Raw genomic sequence first — 20,300 nt, 5'->3', positions numbered from 1 at the left:
CACAAGGCCCGATTCTTGGACCGCTGCTATTTGTCATTTATATAAACCATTTGCCGCTGTCTATACTCATCACCCTGTTCGCGGACTATACTGCCGTTTTGTCAATTACTAAACATCATAGAAAACTCACTGAAAATGTTGATGCAATTACAAATATTCTGCAACAGTCGTTGTCTGCAAATGATCTAGTACCTAATGAACTAAAAAAACCTATGGTATAGTGCTTTGGGGTGGGGTTAGATATTCGGAAAACACTTGTGCGGGTGCTGTGCAGAGTTCTATTTGAGTACTCTATTTTTACCCGCTTGCAAATTATGACGCTGCCTTCTATATAGATAGACGTGAAAACGTTGATGTCTATCGAGTAACCACTAATAGGCACAACTGCAATACCAGGCAAGTTGATATGATTGCACCTGGTTATTCCAGACTAAGGTCCTTCCGCCGAATCTTAAAAACCTACCTTTCAAGCAATTTAAAATAAAAATGAAAGATTTTTTTAGTCATTTTATAACACAAATAAATACTTGGAGCTACTTAGTCATAAAAACTTGGTTTTTTTGTGTGCTCTCATTATTAGATTTGTATGTAATATACAATTACTTCTCTATATTATTGTATAGAATTTTGTTATTTTGGACGTACCATTTTTCTATTCTATTCTGTTCTAAAAAAACATCTACTATTTACGACACAAGTTCATTGGTAAATTCTTTTTATAAAATTTCTGGATTCCTCCTGCGTCGGTTTTGGTTGACTCGAACTTGCTAACGTTTCGCCAATCATCCTGTTGACTTCTTCAGAGCTTGACTGAAACATGGACACAAATGAACATCAGGAAAAGATTCAAGATCATGAACACGAATGAATATCAGGAAAAGATGCAAGACAATCTTATAGCTGGATCATATCGTCAAGTTAAAAAAAGAACCTACGTAACCTTAAATCTGTGATTAAGGCTTCTTCTCTATCAGACTCTGTGAAAAAATCTGTCACCCCTCATTACTCTAAAATTCCTCGTCTCTACGACTCCCAAAGATTCACGAACCAGGACTACCCCTTCGACCTATTGTCTGCAACATATTCTCTAGCTTCCTTATTAAAACTCTTTACAGGGAAAACTGAATACAAGATATTCTGGTTAGTTTCAACGTAGAATCCATCTTTACTAAAGTTCCTATGACTCTCACCATGATTTCAGATATATTAAAATCCGAGAATCTGGAACCAAACCTTCTCACCTTAATTAAAAAAATGCTTGTCTTGAACATTTTTTCTTATAACTGCCAAATTTTGAACAAAACGTCGGGAACAGCTATAAGTTTTATACTATCAGAAGTTTCAGTCAAGCTCTGAAGAAGCCAACAGGATGATTGGCGAAACTTTAACAAGTTCGATTCAACAAAAATCGACGCAGGAGGAATCCAGAAGTTTTATAAAAAGTATTACAGTAGCCTGTGGAACATTCTTTGAAAAATTCATTGCTAAATGTTTGCTATCATGTTCCGAGTAATCATACAAACTGTAGTCGTTGGAAACCAGAGAAATAATAAGGGACTCGAATTTTTTCAATCACATGCTCGGCGCACAAACTCCATTTTTCACAATTCATTGTCTTTTTTCCTCTTGCAAGCGGGTTTTAGTGTCCTCATTTTGAAAGTGGTTTGATGGTTTGCTACAAACCTTTACTCTTGTGCCCATTCCCAGTGAATGTCGCAAGGCGAAATATCGTATTGAAGTTGTTTTGTCCGCAAAAAATTTCGTTCAAAGCTACCTTTTCAGCATATCTTTCAGAAATTGCTTTTTATTTATGGTAGACGTGGGTATTCGGATTTTCTTGAGTGGTATTTGGCATAACTAGACCACAGGAAGTCGTCTTCAAAGACATCAGCTTTCATGTTTTCACGTTAGTTTCCAGTCCGTTTTAATTTTGTTCCGAATTTTGGGTGTTTGGCAGTATGTTGAAAGATTTGCAACCAATGCACAAAGCCTATGGTAACGGTTTCTGCCGATTGCCGTTCTCTAAATCCATGATTACTAGCAGTTAAAACATGTTTTATAAAAAAAATTGAGAAACTATTTAGTAAAAACATAGGGGTTGGTAGTTTTTAGATTTTCTATAACCTAGAAGAATAATAGACGTTATTCAACATGAAATGACGTTCGTTTATATTGTTACTTGCTCTCATAACTTGGGTGGGATTAGAGCCACCGATGGCATTTTATAAATTTGCGTTCTTGGATGGCTGCACGCTGCTGCAACCGACTAGCTTTAAAGTCAGTCATGAGAAAAGGGCAAAAGGTCAACGTAAGAAAGGAAGTGCATCGGCGCAGGATGTAACACTCGCTCAAGCGCGTCAGAAAGATGTAACTCCAACAGCATTCCCACCAAAGGCATACCGTCGAAGGACGTGCACCCCAGTGCCCGACCTCAGTGGCGTAACACGACAAAGTGTCGTAACATATACATTGTATTCGTTTTGCGTCGGTTTGATATAGTAGTTTGCCACTTTTTAAGTTTTTAAGCTTTGAGTTTTAAAAATCACACCAATTTTTTAATTTGAAACTTTAGTGGTTTGGAATAGCGATTCTAAATTGTTTAAATTCGTTTTTAACATCTTTAATCGTTAATTTCTAAAATGATGTTATTTAAAAATTCATCGTTCTCTTAAATATACAAATTTCTTTTGATTTTAATATTGTTTAATCTTTGCATTATTATAGTCGGTAAAAGTTTTGATATTCCATTGCACTAGATGTTCAATTTAGTTATATTTGAAGTTTATTGGGTTTGAAAGCAAATTTAATTGAATTGAAATTGAGTAGGAATTCCAAGGAATTATACATTTAAAAGAAATTATGGTGTACACATTTTTTTTCCTTTTTTAGTTTAATTGCTATTATTGTCTATTGCTTCCATGAGCTTTTTTGGTAGTCGGTAAAGAGCGTTAACGATTAAGAAAAAATGTGATTAAACTAAAGATTAAAAGTAATTTTTTTATAATTTAATTTAAATTAGTTTGAAATTTAATTGTTTATATTATTTTCCATTGTTTCCGTAAAATTCTGCTGGCAGCCAGAAAAGAGCGTTAACGATTTAAAAAATATATTAATAAACAAGAAATTTGTAGTTCGTATTAGATAAGATGTCGCGAGGTCTAACTTTAGGACTAAAATAGAAACGTTAATGATCTGACTACTACCTAAATTCCTAGACGTTGATAACAACCTTACTGTAGCTTTCTCATTGCGCTTAAACTTTTGGTGTAAGAAACGAAATCGTTTCTCACCTAATTACACGGCGATTGAGCCAATGAACTGCCGGCCGGACGACCGGACTTGCCTCGTATTGGAACCGGTGTGACCTTTGAAGGCCGATTTCTGCGTTTTTTTATTTTGTACTTGGATTTGTGGCCGCAGTAGCGTAACAATTTTAGACTCGGAAAAGAATACCTGTGAATTTTATCAGTGTGAAGGCCGTCGTACAGTGTCTCCCATTTTTGATGGTTTTACGCCTTGGCACAAACAGGAATGTCATAGCTAATTAAACTTTTTAGATACAGAACTTAAAATTTTTGCAGATGTTTTTGTAGTTCTATTATGCGTTAAACGAAAATTTGAGAACTGTTCTAGATAGAGCATTTTAAGTAGTATCCAGTGGCGTTGTCGCAATTTTGATGTAAAAACAAAATTTCTGTTTTTTTTTAATTTAATAATTTTATTGGGATTGTTATGAGCTTTTGAAAAATATATAGCAATGCACATATCTTTTGTACAGTCGTGACATTTCGTAATTATTTGTTCTTTGTCCGCTCTTCCTCCTGCTATTTCTTAACTAAAATATGTTTTATAAGTTTAGTTGATGTATTAAAATATGTGAGATGTAAGATCAAGACTGATTACGCCACTAGATATTATTTAAAAAAACCTTATCCACACCGAAAAGTAAAATTTTCGATAAGTTAACGCATAATCGAACCACAAAGGTTAGATTTTCAAAATCACCCTGTATCTAAAAATCCAAGATAGCTGTGACATTTCCGTTTCATAATAAAAAAAAGTCGTTGGTTCAAAACGCTGATTCAATTTTCGCCCCATTTTTTTTATTTACCAATATTTCTGTTTTGGATAAAAACATTATTCGAACACTTTTTGACTCAAATACGCACCCAGATTTATTCTATAATTTTCTAATGTTCCACAAACGAATACAATTTTCTTATATTACATGGCAACCAAATTTCGGAAAACTGATACAGTTTTTCTGGAAATTCTGCGCTCGCGCTTATTAAATCTTTATCGAACTTTTTTTATAGATCGTCACCTATTTTTTTGGAAGCCTTTAAGCTTATCGTCTGAGTTGGGACAGCATATTTGGGTTACAGGTGTTCGCAAACGTTTCTATTATATGCTTATAATAACTCCTTCATGTTCTCACAAAAATCTCAAATTTTCGTGAGAAAGGTCGTGACATACTTCTATTATGGTGTAAACAATTTTGTTCCATAGTGTTTTTTTTGCCTTGGTGAATCAGTTCCGGATTTTAATTGTACTAAATACTCTCTTTTGGTATTCGTTATAATTTTAAATATCAATATTTTTCGATTAACGCACAATTTTGATAAGTAAAATATGCTTTATAACAATTAACATTTTTTGTTTTGTTCAAAATCAGTACAATTTTAGTTATAAATAATTATATGTTAAAATAAACGCTTACTGAAAAAATGTAAAACAAAAAAAACTTTATGATATATTAAGTGTTGCATTTACTGTGTGACAAAAGTTGCAACATCCAGAAAATGGAATATATCATTTAAAGATTGTCATAAATGTCATGATTTTGTAAATCGATGACATATTAAAATAAATTTGTTGAAAGGAATTCTTAAGGCCCCCACAGACGCTCAGTTTTTTAATACAGGCCGAATGAGCAAACCTAGTTTGTGCAGGCATATCGGTGCGTTTGTGTGAACGTTCGGCCGACTGCGCAGGCCGTCGGCCTGGCCTGAGCAAAATCAGACCGTGCTTGAATTTAGCCTGCGCAAACAAACAGTTTTTAAGCGAATTTATTGAGGTATACGAAAGCTTACCATGTTTATGGAAAGTAAAGAATACAGTGACAGAAATAAAAAGTCCGCAGCCTATGATGTGTTGGTCGAAAAACTCAAAGAAGTTGATACGGGAGCAAATAGGGAAGCCGTGGTTAAAAAATAAATAATTTAAGGAGTTCATTTAGGAAAGAATTAAAAAAAGTATTGAAAAGCAAAGTAAGTGGGGCCGGTACAGAAATATTTATACTCCAAACCTGTGGTATTATGAATTGCTGATCTTTTCAAGTGATCACGAGACACCAAATGCCACAACGAGTAACCTAGATGATAAAGAACATGGAATAAAGGGAATAGGATATTATTGAAACACTAATATGGTCAGTCAAAAGTCCAATCTTTGGTCCATTTGCTTCTTTGAACCAACCGTTGCTTTTTTTGTTTTTTCTTTATTGCACAGGCAAGCACAATGCAATATAATGCCGTGTCTCGAGAAGCCATTTTCTTTTACTAAGTATAGAAAAACCGTGCCAAAACTAGTGAGTGTGAATTTACCCAGTTGGCTGTATAGAAAGAACTGTGCTATAAAACTGCGTGTGTGTGGGACAGGCAATAGTACAGGTAAACTGCACAAATTGGCCTGCACAGTTGGCCTGTGCTAAGAAACTGAGCGTCTGTGGGGGCCTTTAGTGGCAAACTTCGAATCATATGATCGATAGGTTTTATAAGATTCGACATTCGACTCAAACTTTATAGCATAGCATACTTTATTGAAAACTTGTATTTTGCATCTGCTGAAGGTAGAACAACGCCACAAATTATAACACGCTTATTAATGTAGGCTAGATATTACCTGCTTCCGATGTTATGGAACTTCTTCTTGACACAATGCACGACGTAGCTATATCGATTTCAAATAAACTTCCACAGGCTACTGGTATACTCTTCTGGATTCTTCTGCGTCGGCTTGCGGAACTTGCTGACGTTCCGCCAATCATCCTGTTGACTTCTTTAGAGCTTAGCTGAACAAAAGACAACAGGATGAATGGCGAGACGTCAGCAATTTCTATTTGTCAACAAACGACGCAGTAATATCACCGATTCAGATTGGCTGTAGCTAATGCAGTAAAACTCCTTGAGTTAACGATTGATGACAAACTTTGTAGGTTTCCATACACCGAAAATTTGTCACGAGAGTTATCCAGTGACATTTTTCTAATTCACTTAATTCTTTAAACATCTTCAAGCTTTATTGTCGGCACTTGTTTGTGGCATTTGCCGCGTGTTTTTATACATTTCACTTTATTGCAATTCATAGTATTAAAGATTGTTTTCATCAAAAAGCCATAATTATAATATGAGATTTGACCGATTGTTTATACCACAGCACAAACGTTCGTAATCAAGAGTTAATTCATGGAATTTAAATTTAGTTAACTCTGTGTGGAAATACCGATGAAATTTTTACTAAAACTGCTGTGAAATTGTGGGGAAATATTGAGGAAATATGGGGAACTATTCGTGTAAATGTCGGATGTAGTTTTTTACACCAATTACGAAACGCTTTTCACCAAATTTCGGATTATTAGTAGTTAAGGATTACGTGTGCGTATGATAAATATCTTCCTCCGTTAAAATGTCGTATTAACGTCGATTTAACAACGGGAAATCCAGCGTAGGTATAGCAAAGCCTTTCGATATTTAGCAAACATAATCTTAGAATTTATAAAAGCGGGATGCTATCAGTGAAAGTAGCGGTATACTTGGAACGACGCAGAACTTTGCGCGGTAAGCCGACGGCCAGAATCTACGCGGATAAAATCGACCGGCATTTCGCACTGTCAATACTATTATCGGATCGGAATAAACGCGCGGCACATAACGGAAGATTTACGTGTATTGTTGTCTTACGTAATGCGCCGCCGCATGTCGATTTCGAGCCGCCGAATGTGGCATAATAATTATTTAGTACGTGTTCGGTTTCCGAAAGTACCCCTTTAAGCCGTTGTTTGATTTGTATGCCTGCCGCGGATAAGTGAAGCGTAGATCGTCAGACCCAACATCTATCTGGTCGTGTTTTGTCAGAACGGGACTTTTATCGTTCCTATGGTTCCGTTTATACGGAGTGTTTTATGAAGGTACTATCCTGATTAGACTTGCTACTCTAAAGGATCTGGGGATTTTATTTAAGCAGACGTTCTCTTTTGTACCTCGCATTACTAAAATGGTTTCCAGTGCAATGCAAATATTAGGATTTGTGATAAGAAATTGCACCCATTTTTGTAGGTTGTTATTGAACTGTTACTTTAAGTCCAAGGTTAACTATGGCTCGCTGGTTTGGTCACCAATATATAACTGCCACGCTCGGTCCATGAAGGTTACTGAAGTATCTAATATTCAGGGAGGATGGCTCCTATCCTGAGAGGGGAGTTGATCATGATTTTCAGCTGGGAAGGTTCGCTGTACTTTCTCCGAGCTTGCGCAGAGACTTGCAATCTGTTTCAGTTCTCTTCAAGTTAGTTTATTACGGAGTCGATTGTCCGTTTCTTCTGGAACAAGTACGTTTTCAAGTTCCGCGGCGGGAAGGGAGACCGCAGTTGCCCAGGTCCAATATCCATTTTTAAAACCCTATTTACAATATGTGTGTTACCTTCAACAAACTGTCATTTGTCGAATTTGCTAACGTTTCACCACTCATACTGTTGGCTTCTTTAGAGCTTGACTGAAACTTTCTCGTATTCTCTGTACCTGCTTATATATTGTTTGAGGGGGCGGAGCTAAATGAGGAAGTATAAACATTGTCCCGGATGACTAATTCCCATATTGGTAACAGGTAAAGACCTGAGTCGCGGTTAAGATTGTTAGATTTCTATAGACTCTCGGATTTTTTTTTAATTGATTCTTCTACCAACGAAATTTTTAATTAGTAACATGTATCGAACTCACTAAACGCTACGCAGCTTATCGTTATTTGTTGGTTGTCAAAATCTCTTGCTGCTTATCATTGTTAAATGTTTGTTGCATTAAACCGGACGAGATCACCATAATCCAGTGACTATCGAAGAAATCGATGCTTTAAAATAAAAAAAAAAATTATTATTTCAATGGACATTTTAATAATTAAATAATTCGATAATTAATGAAATTAGTTAGTCTCAATCAAATGATGAGTATTGGTTTGTTAAGTAACAATAATAAATTATTGAATTTAGATGTTAAATATCAAATTGGATTCTAAATAATAAAATAACAAGAACAATAGATTTTCTTAAAAACTGTATTTTTTAGGTTTTAGTTCTTTTATTCATATTTTAGATTGGACAAAGATATTGAGAGGCTGTGTGGCATCTATTTAACTACCTAAAGCATATCGTTGCATTTATTCTTTTTTCATAAAATTAGCCATCTAGTAGCAGAGTAAACAATCGCAGTCGTATCACTAATAACATGATCGATTGGCTCGGAAAAGTCCTTTCTAATACTCTCAAGTTTATTAAGATAGTAGAATATTCATACAGCATCCACCACACTGCTTACAGAGATGAAGCATTAAACAAAAACGATTTTAGCTTGTTTCAGCTCTGTGTCGTACTCGCTTTAACTATTGTTAATATTAGAAATTTTTGTAGAAATCAAGTTTTCAAAATCAATATAGCAATTGCGCACCCGCCGAACATTTCAGAAAATCGAAAATAATAAAAAATAATGTCCAGTATCCGTATCGCCCTCTCCGGGGAACTGGTTGTGACAGAGGCAATTGTAGAAAACCTTAGAAACAGACAAATGATTACCTTTTTCTTATAAACTTGAATGTCCAACTCACTCCGTATTTCGTTACCATGTTGCAGTTGGTTCTTATCCACCCATTAATCATATAAGGGACATTTTGCCTTCTTGTCCCAGAATATCCCAAAATTCTCATTTTATTTCAAATTAGAAGTATAATGAACCAGCAGTGGCCACTAATTAATTATTTATCTTGGGTAAGGTCTTCTTCTGATATTTAACACGATCTTTACTAATTGTTCATGAATTACTTCCATATTGCTCGTTCCGTTTCCGGTTTACTACACTTATAACCTTCCAAATATTTCTTTGCTATCAGTTTGTTCGCAATCCTGATATATCGTCTGCACCTGCACAGCTAGTAATTAGGAATTCACTAAAATATCAATTGCTTTTTAATAACATTTTGATAATGAACTTGATAATGGTGTCTTCATCAACATCGACCAGCTGTCCTTTCCGCTGTCCTTACGTTCAACTTTTCGTTATATCGAAGCTCATATACCAATATGTGTATTCATTTTGTAAACCTGTCCATTGTAGTACACACACGGTACATCATTTACAAGATTGTATTTAAATATTCATTGATGAGGACCAAAGTCTGAAGATGTTAACCAGGTTGCACCGTATTGCCTACCGGAACATCTAATCAAAACATTACTCAAAGCAATACTAGTTCCCAAGCGCAAGAAATGTCAAGATAACGCAACAATAACATATCGATTACATTTATTTTAGTTCCCGTTATGACTACACTTGTACACGGTGTGTCGTTTAAAGAGTCGGTTTAACGGCGACATTCTTTTATTCGTCAGCCGAAGCCGTTTGTTCGATTGCATAAAACATGAATGTTCGTTCGCTCTCACCTCTGTTGCCGGGAACTGCGACAACAATGTGCTGGCGATATTTTTCCATTTAGCGTTTCAACTTGTCGGTTTAGTCACTAATTAATAATTCGTGTGAGCAGAAATGCCGTGAAATTGGAAAACGCGATACAAACAGACTTCGTTTAGTCTGCGCGGTTACCTTTACGTGATTCATCGCCTTTATTTGTAACCTATTTAGTACTCATTTAAAAGTCTGAAGGTTTTATCGCACGCACAACGCTGGGAATTTAATAAAAATGTACTTAATGTTTTACGCCTATAACAGTGGCAGAATGATATTAGAAGATGGACCTTTAAAGGAAGTCGGAAGGGTTAAAAAGATGCATTGCGTTGGTTTCTTTTGATGAGGTTGCGATAGTGGACCTAGAGTTGAATCTGAATGGCATAAGTGTGATATGAACAAACATTATGAGGCGTTTAAATTTTAGTGGTTTTGTTGATTTTCTTGTTGCCATATTGTCGGAAGCAAGAGGACATAAAAGAAAGTTAATAACATGGTATTAATTTTAAAATTGCCGGCTTTGTAGGCGTCATTGCCACTCAAGTCACTGAAGTGTTGTTTTGCTCCTTCAGTTAACGACAATGAGGGCCGAAGGTGTCAATTTTTAACTAGAATTTGATCGAAATTGAAAAGAAAAGATAACTCTTTGGAACAGAAACTGAAGATCTAAGCTGTTATAATTACCTGTTGTAATCCTATATATTTTTAATTAATTTATCAATTTTATATTTGCAAACAGTCCAACTCTGTGAGTTGTTATTATATGCGTTTTTTAACCTTTTCTTATTAATTTTATCACATTACATGTGACCAATATGAAAATGTCGGCGACTCGATCTATTATATTGTTTTCCATCATTTAGTAATAACAGTAATAACAATTTCACTCATGTCAGTGGCATCTTCATATATAGTCTTATAAAGTAACTAATTATAAGAATAATAAATATATACAATCTACAGCCAAAGCTTGAAATAATTTGAATTGTGAATAAGAAAAAGCACCTGGCAAACATGCATGACTAATTACTTCAACGGGATTGTTATTTACTAAAAACAACTTCCCGGAAGGCGTACCACCCGACCTAAAGTAAATAATTTTTATTTTTTGTTATAAAAATTGTTTCCATTATCTTCAATTTATTTTCCTACAAATATTTTAAAATATTATGCAGTCAATTAAGTAATTTTAGAGGTTTCCCTATAAGGTTTCCCATTATGGACCAGGATAAAAAGGAGTCTGAAGCAATGAATGATAACTAGATGGCCTATTCCTAGACCACAATGCAATAACAGATTATCGAGAGCACTAAATAGCACTAAACATTTACTAGTGCCTGAGCACTGACAAAGTTTTTTAAGGAACTTACTACAAAGAAGTTTTTATCCAGTTTGAAATAAATATACTCAAAGTGCTTGCATAAAGACAGTTGACCCTCAATCGTGACCATCGAAATTGACAAACGAAAAAAAAAAAAAAACATTGAGCCGTGGCTAAAATACCGGAAATGCTCAAATTGCAAAGTAGGCAGTGGTAGTCAGGTTTTTATTCAAATAAAAAATTTCAAGGTCCCAGAATCTAGCAACTCCTGACTTACTGACAAACAAATTAATGCCATGGTAGAATGTTTGAAGTCTTCTTCTGCTTTCTGTTAAATTGACAATTAATGTTTCTTCCATGGTCAAAATTGCGCTTAAAAATTGGGGAAATTACTTTTTATTTCGAGAGGGCTATGAGATAGGAATGGCACAACTTAAACACGTTCTTTTTTGAGTATGACGTCTCTATATGGGAACTTAAATCCGCTGGTCTGATCGTTGGTACCACGTAGCTAATCAAAGTTCATAAAATACATAACTTTCGTTAAACAGTTATTTAGTTATCCGCCACTCTAAAATGGCGATTCATAGGAGAATTGAATAAAATATTGTTGGAACTATAAGTTTTCGTTTTGTTATCACAATGCTTATTTTTGCGTCGACATCAATTCCGAGTAGAAGGAAGCTGATACAATGTATATAAACCAGTTCTGCTAGTTGTTATTTATTATCTCCAACAAAGAATATGCCGGGTAATCTACACATTACGTTTTTGTGCATTTTACAGTTTTGTCGGTATGCGTGATAAGTTGATGCGTAGGAAATCCTGCCGATTTTTTCCTTCGGCGGTTAATATTCCGGTCGATATGGACTTACTAATCAAGTCAGATTTTAATTGCGTCTAATTATATGTGAAGCTTTATATAATTGTCCTTATATTCTCGATAAATTCTTATGTTTGTTCTCTTTTTAATTTTCGTATTTTCTTTTCCAGGTGAGTTGGGAATTATTTATTCTGCTTAAACTTCGTTTTTGGATTTTGGTAAGTGACCTAGACAAATATATCTGTGTACAAGTACGATTATTTCGACCTTGGTTGATAAAGAAAATACCTTACTAATTGTTAAATTTGCTTTTCACCGACGAAATAAGAAACAAAAATATTTTACGTGTGATCAATTGCATTCAACAATTCTAACATTTTACTTACAAGCTGTACTTATAATTGACAGGTATTCTTGAAGGATATTAAGGAATTACCAATAAGGATCATTTTTCCTGTTAATACTTACACTGAAATACTGGACTGTTAATAAGGTCGCACACACATCACTATTAAAAATTAAAAATGTTTGTGCTTGATGTGCTGACCTAAATAATGGTCCACGATTTCATTATGTAGATAACAAAAATCATTCTTAATGGTGCTGAAGATGGCAAGAAAATTGCCGAAACGTCTACCACATAAGATTTTGATTTTTAGTAAAGCTAGCCCAAAACTCATCAATTCCTTAATATCGAAAGAGGGGTTGTTAAATTTTTGTTGTTATATATTGTTATACCTTAACTAAGACGTAAAGCTCTGTTATACTGCACAGTCAGAAGGAATTTGTGAGGTGTTAGCCAAAAATTGTTTTTGCCTAAAATCATGGCTAAAATCTTCAAGCACGTTTATTTTTAAACATAACTATATAAGTTGATATTTCTATTCAACTTTCCTATCCTATCTCCCTACTAGAACTCTCTATTTTTTTAAGGGGTCAATAGACCATTGTTCGAATTATTTAAAGATAAGCACTAAGGAAGTATTGTGTGTGCTATCAAATTCCCGAATGATCGTTCATCTAGCATCTAACTTATGCAAAATTTTAGATTGAGAGAAACTTAACTCTAACTGTGGATTGGAGTGTTTTTAAAATTACTATATTTACGCTTATTATATCTCTAGTTTTCATATTGCAATAGCACGGAATTTATTTTATCGGTAATTATTCTTTCTAAGGTAACCAACCAACCAACCAACTAACCAAAACTAACCAACGATACGACGCCTGAGGATTCTTGCCTATCACCATTTTTTTTCAAAATTATATGATTTACCGCGTAATCTCTCTTAATTTAGAAACACTGTTCTCTACTCGGATGACTCCAATGATATCATTCACGCTTCTGATATAAGCGAACTTTCTGCTTTGGGTAACCGCGCCTTGGAGTCCGTGATTGATTGGAGTCGCTCCAACGGAATTATAGTGTTTTAAGTGGAATAGTTTAATAGAATAGTGTGAAATTTTCTTACCAACTACCACTCGAGGTAAAATTAGATCCCGTTATTTTTTCTCACTCATGAATATTTTTTTAGAAAATTTTCCCTCGACCTTGATTCTTGATAATTTTCAAAATATTTTTAAGTCCAAAAAAATAATCGAATCTTTTGTGAAAATTGAATTTTGTACTCTGCGTACTCTAAAGTACCCAATTATGTGTCACTTTAAGATATCAACCACTTTACCCACGGACATTCGGACATTTCCGGTACTTTAGTCAAGGATTTCATACGGACCATATGTTTTCCGTAGATATTTGAATCTCTAGGGCAAAACGTTAAAAAACTTCTTCAGACACTCGTTTTCAACGCTTGTTGCATGAGTATTTTTAGCAATATTTAAGAAAAAATATATATACTATTAACGGTAAATAACTGGTTTAAAAGACCACAATTTTAATGGTAAAATCATTCGCCTACACACTTAGTACCTTTGAAATGCTAAAAAAAAAGCAATATTGTTGCAAAAACACCGTGTACATAAATACGGTGAACTTAAAGCCTATGTGACCTTTCAAACGCGTGAGAAGTTTTACCGGTTGCATAATTTTACACCGGCTTTTACCCTTTGTTGATTTTTTTTTAACGGGCCGTAGAAGAAGTTGTAAGGCGAATTGTCTTTAGTAGCCCGAGAACTAGTTCCGTTTCTTGGCATATTTCTTTTGAGGTTACTAATAAAATGCTCCGGGCGAAAGAGTCCGGCAACGTAATTTAATTAGTTCTCACGGAGATTTCGACGCGAGCATATAAATACGAAAGAGGAAGTGAGAGGTTGTTGATATAGTTTTAATTGCACCGATGCGCACCTCCTTTTACATAAAACGATAAACTCGGGATTTTCTTTTATTTGAAACGCTTTAGTTGCATCAAAATGGAATTTTATGTGGGAATTATGTAAATGTATGCGAGATAGTCTACAATTTTTTTACGATCCGAATTTATTGTGGGAAATTATTTTGCATACATTTGATAATCTTAACATACTAACACCGTGTTCTTTTTGTATTAATTGACATTTTACAATCGTATACAGGGATCCATAAGTTAGTTGAGAGTTAAATTCGTGCAAACTTTTGCTATTCTTTTTTCTTCAACTTTCTTTTTAAAACGGTCCGTTTATTTTCCTTAATGTAAGTATTCATTTACTACTTACTAACTTCAGTATTTTCTTATTACCGTTCAGTATTTTAAGTATTTTATTCATTAAAGTGGGTTTCATTCCCACATTCTCCAGATAGGTAGTAGATACCTCATATGCGACACATGTTAGACAACTTCAATCAATGCTTTTTTAGAACTGTTATTATCTATGTTTTTCCATCTTTATTTTTAGAACGAAGGAATACATGCTTTGTTTAACTTGTTAATTTTTATATTTTATTTTTATATTTTATGATACAAGCAGTTGATGTAACGTTCCAGGTCATTTCCATACTCTTATTTTCGGCTCTATAAACTAAGGGTCTGTTACTAGCAGAGGTAAAATACCGGCATTCTAAGTTTGCAAGCTTTAAGTTTAGAACATAAAGTGAACTATATCAGTGTGACCACAATTGAACCCTAAGGACCCCGTTCTTTGTCAGACAAATATGAATGCATTTATCTAAGACAATTTTCACAAAATCCCAAATTGGTTCAAAAGAACATCCATACTACCGGCATCAAATGCTTTCTGCAAATCCGCAAATAGCACCAAGACAGTTTGTTTTTGATCCAGTGCCTCAGGTATAATTTTTTTTTAAATCCATGCTAATCTATTAATGCGTCAGCATAAAAACGAACATATCAACAACTACAACAAATAATATAAACGGTCAATTGCTGAAAAGGCTGATGCCATGCTTAGTTTATTTAAAAGTTGCATAAAAAACCTAAAAGTATTTATATACTAACGCTAATTCTGAACACATTTTGTATAACATGCAAAATTATGATTTTTGCCAGGAATATGACTGAAACTACGATTTAACTGCTTTAGTTAATACAGTTAGTCAGTACTGAACAGGGTGTATAAAAAATTCAGGTAAAATGAATCGTGATTTTAAATCGATTGATTAAATTAAATTGAATGCCTATGTTTTTTATTTTATTCGGTTCCGAATATCAAATGCTTCGTTCCTGTATATATAATAATATGTCATAGTTTCCGCATTTCTGTTTGTGTTAGGTATATGTGGTATTGGTTTGACCATAATAAAATACCATTTATATCGCAAATCTCATTATTTTCTGATAACTGTAAAAAGTAGAAATGGAATTTGAAATGCTGAATGAGAGATATTATTATATGTGCTTTCGAATTTTATTTTTATAACAGAGGCGTGTGTTTCAGTAAATTCATTTATAATATTGTCATATGCATGAGAAACTCTTCTTAATTTAATTTCTTTTAAAAGTGTGCGCTTGTTTTATTTCAAACGACATATCAGGAATTATTGATGTTAGTTTGGCATAAAGTTATTGCGTGAATATTTTTATTTTAGTGCATTTATTTGCAAGGATTAAAATATTTGTAGACTCTTATAGATAATGCCGACGAATCTTATTTTGAAACCAATATTTATTGCATACGGAAGCGATCTATCATAGATTGACGGGTATTGAAATTTACCGGTCTTATCTATGATTCGGGTATAACCTATAATTGATGTTCGCGGTTAACTAACCGCCAACATCAATTTCCAACTGGAAATCCAAATTTAGTTGTTTGCATTCCTCCCAACTTACATAAATTCCAAAGTATTAAAGGTGATATTTTAATTTACAATCCATCGCTGAATCACTGAAACGAATGGTACTGAACATCTGACACGGACATGCGTACTTAATCATTTCCGTACTTAATATTGCGTCCACACGTTCTGACAATTAATATTTCGTCCAAGGTTGCGGCAACGTTTTTTTTTCGCCATTTTGTTGACGAAACGACTGTGGTTTTTACATTTAGAAACGACCTAGTCACAATCATTGAAAGTACTTTCCTTTCTTTATTGTTACAAATTTCTTCTTGCGGTTTTTCACTTCCACTACGAAATTATTAAAATTAGCATCGGTAAAAATACAGTGAATTTTGTTTCGGATTGAATGGAAATTGGAAATTGTTGATTAGTTTTCGGTTTGCCGAAAATGAAATACTTATATACAGGGGCGTGCCCAATATTTTAAGTGAATTTGAAAACGAAATGTGTTTTTTAATAAGTCAGTGCAGGATGATTTCATGATGGATGCATTTTTGTTGTAATCTGAATTTGAACGGCTGTTGGGGATATTAAAACCATGAAAGGGACTTCTCAGTGACAACCGCAAAGAGTACATTAGATTTTTTTCAGAGTTTTTAACGTTTGAATTTGAATTGCTTTTTGAATATTTTCAATTTTAACTGTCTCCAACAACTTCATGCTCACTCTTTCTTATTGCTACGACTGTCAATAAAGGTGTAATTTGGACCGGATTGGGGACGTAACTTTAATTATTGGAAAAGAAGCTCTAACCAGCCAAAATGATTAAATGGAATAACGAATGAAAAAACTAAAAGAGATTGTAACTCTTATTGGTGTAACCTGGATAGGTCAGTTGATCTCATGTGAAAATACTTTTAAAGGTTCCAGAAATTAAACCCTTAGTTGTCATAAAATGTCTGAAAGACGATAATATATGCCAATGCGCATTCCTTTCTCAAGAAGGTATCCAAAAATCGTGTTTTTCAATTTGAAAAATAATATCTTATTTCTTTAACACTCTCTATTGACCCCTCTACCCTTTAAAATCGTCCCATTGTAAATATTTTCGCAGAGGAAAATCAGTTGGAAACGCCTGTAAGCTGAAATCAAAATTGGTCTTTTTCATATGAAACCGAGCATGAAACCAAATATTGCCGCCCAGCTATTAGTCGAATATTATTCAACTATGATCATTATAACTAACACCTTTTAAATTCGTTTATATCGTTTGAGGCAGAATATGGAAGCCCAGATGGTGTATTTGTTGACACTCTATTGATTAAATATCTTAAAAATGGTGTGGTCTGGTCTGGTCTTGAAATGACTTCGTATAGTTGTGATTGGTTGCTTCCCACTTTTACGGATCATGTTCTCAGACTTTGGAGACTAGCAGATATTTTTGATTTTGTCAGGTTTGACTAAATCTTTTGATGCGTTTGCTGATAACATCTTAATGAATCCTACACCATGTTGTTTTCAATAAGGACTCCTCTTTATTTTTAACTTCCTTAATCAGAAAAGTCTAGTCTTACATTTATATTAAGGAGCAAGAGAAAGACAACAATGCCCATTAATTAGGCGCCTTTTTCTATAGCAAAATTTTCTTCATTTTTCCAGTCCAGTTTAGATCGCCTTTGCACGGTGCAAAGTGGCTAGTTACTAGTTTTGTGCTTTTAATGTAATTAAAATAATTTGTAATTTTTAACAATTAGAGCGCACAGTGAATTCAGGTCTTCCTACAGTGCTTAACATTAGTAACAGTAGTGAATAATTCCTTTTTTCTACTCCCGTCTGTAAAATGCCTAATTACACACCGATCTATCGTGCGGTAAGCGTCACTTTTCCACGTCACTTTCGTTTCCCACTGATCCGAGCCACTTCCGATATTTTCGGGATTTTATCGCACAGATTTGAGAGCATTCGGATGTTTTGAAATTTGACGTTTGTTAATTCTGACGGTCATGTCAATGAAAGTATTTGTGTTGTTTTGCAAAAATGTACCCAAAAACTAACGGTCGTAAAAAAAGTATATTATGCAACACGTTCGGTAAACTTTTTACGTCACTCGTTTATTAAACACTCGCTCCCCTGCGCTCCGCTCGTGTCAAATAAACTCATGAGTCAAATGGCGTTTACCGCACTTGTTGCATAATATACTATTTTCTACTCCCGTCTGTTAAATACCTAATTACACACCGATCTAGCGTGTGGGAAGCGTCACTTTACCACATTACTTTCGTGTCCCACTGATCCGAGCCACTTCGGACATTTTCGGGATTTTACCGCATGGGTTTGGGAGCAATCGGATGTTTTCGGAGATATTTCCCACGCCTTGACGCCTGACGGTAATATCATGGAATGTATTGGTGTTGTTTTGCGAAAATGTACCCAAAAACTAATGGTCGTAGAAAAAGTATAGTATGCAACTCGTTCGGTAAACTTTTTAAGTCACTCGTTTATTAAACACTCACTCCGCTCCGCCTTCCTTGTGTCAAATAAACTCGTACTAGTAATATACTAGTTTTCGACTCCTTAACTAACGGTCGTAGAAAAAGTATAGCATGCAACACGTTTGGTAAACTTTTTAAATCGCTCGCTCCGCTCGTGCCAAATAACCTCGTGACTCAAATGCCGGTTACCACACTTGATGGATAATATACTATTTCTATAGAGCGAGAGTTCCCACGCGTTCCGAAGCGTTGACCGCCTTTGTGTAAAATTGTAAGGGTGATTATATCGCGTTCGTCGTCGAAAGGTTTATTTTTCAGTCGCAGATGGAATTTCGAATAGAATTTCAAAAATAAGACATTTGAGTCAAGAGGTTATTTGGCACTAGCGGAGCGAGTGTTTAATAAACGAGTAACTTGAAAAGTTTACCAAACGTGTTGCGTGTATACTTTTTCTACGACCGTTAGTTTTTGGGTACATTTTCGCAAAACAACACGAATACATTCACTGACGTGACCGTCAGAATCGACAAACGTCAAAATTCAAGCCGGGCGGTAATATGTCCGAAAACATCCGAATTGCTCCCAAAGCCCAACGGTAATATCCCGGAAATATCCTAGGTAGCTGGGTTCATGGAAAACTGACTGATAAAATGACACTTCCCGCAGTAAGCGGCATTTGACTCACGAGTTTATTTGACACGAGCGGAGCGAGTATTTAATAAACGAGTGACTTAAAAAGTTTACCAAACGTGTTGCATGCTATACTTTTTCTACGACCGTTAGTTAGGGAGTCGAAAATAGTATATTATGCAACAAGTGCGGTAAACGCCATTTGACTCATGAGTTTATTTGACACGAGCGGAGCGCAGGGGAGCGAGTGTTTAATAAACGAGTGACTTAAAAAGTTTACCGAACGTGTTGCATAATATACTTTTTTTACGACCGTTAGTTTTTGGGTACATTTTTGCAAAACAACACCAATACTTACGTTGACATGACCGACAGAATTGACAAAGTTCAAATTTTAAAAGCGTGGGAAATACCTCCGAAAACATCCGATTGCTCCCAAACCCGTGCCGTAAAATCCCGGATATGTCTGAAGTGGCTCGTATTCGTGGGAAACGAAACTGACGTGGTAAAGTGATGCTTCCCGCACGCTAGATCGGTGTGTAATTAGGTATTTTACAGACGGGTGTAGAAAAAAGGAATTATTCACTACTGTTACTAGTGTTAAGTACTGTAGGAAGACCTGAATTCACTGTGCGCTCTAATTGTTGAAAATTTAAATTATTTTAATTACATTAAAAGCACAAACCTAGTAACTGGTCATTTTGCACCGTGCAAAGGCGAACCAAACTGAACTGAAAGAATGAAGAAAATTTTGCAATAGAAAAAGGCGCTAAATTAATGGCCATTCTTGTCTTTCTCTTGCTCATTAATATTAATGTAAGACTGGAGTGCTCTCATTTTTTAATTATAGTATTTACCGACATACATATTTATATTTTACGATAGACCATGTTTTGTTTAAATATTTGAAAAAAATTACTTATTAAATTTTTTGATTTACCTTATTAAAAAAGAACTACCAAAAAACCTCATGCAAATTGATATATTTATGAATTTTAAATATTTTCTAACGTTTTTTTACATAGTACGCATTTTTTCAGGAGTTTAATAAATGCTTAAAATACGTACATACCTTTTTACGTAATATGGGTAGTGAAAATTTGTTTTTATTTTCATCCTCGAATGGGTT

The 20,300-nt window shown here is 34.6% G+C and overlaps 1 protein-coding gene across 6 annotated transcripts in view; it reads left to right on the top strand.

The window, feature by feature from the left end:
* Nucleotides 1–20,300, top strand: part of LOC132703243 (death-associated protein kinase related-like) — a 188,520-nt gene that overhangs the window by 32,699 nt on the left and 135,521 nt on the right. The window contains exon 1 of one of the 6 annotated variants that reach the window (XM_060672390.1): nt 7,041–7,189. The exons of the other annotated variants lie outside the window; for them this stretch is intronic. The gene's annotated coding sequence lies outside the window, so the exon portion shown is untranslated. Of the gene's footprint in view, nt 1–7,040; nt 7,190–20,300 lie in introns of those variants that run through there. 6 annotated transcript variants of the gene reach the window in all.

This window comes from Cylas formicarius, unplaced genomic scaffold (genome assembly GCF_029955315.1).
Source record: "Cylas formicarius isolate icCylForm1 unplaced genomic scaffold, icCylForm1.1 PGA_scaffold_6__28_contigs__length_40554024, whole genome shotgun sequence".
In the NCBI taxonomy this organism is placed as follows: Eukaryota; Metazoa; Arthropoda; class Insecta; order Coleoptera; family Brentidae; genus Cylas; species Cylas formicarius.
Note: the sequence above shows the minus strand (reverse complement) of the source record. Positions and strands in the feature narration are given on the sequence as shown.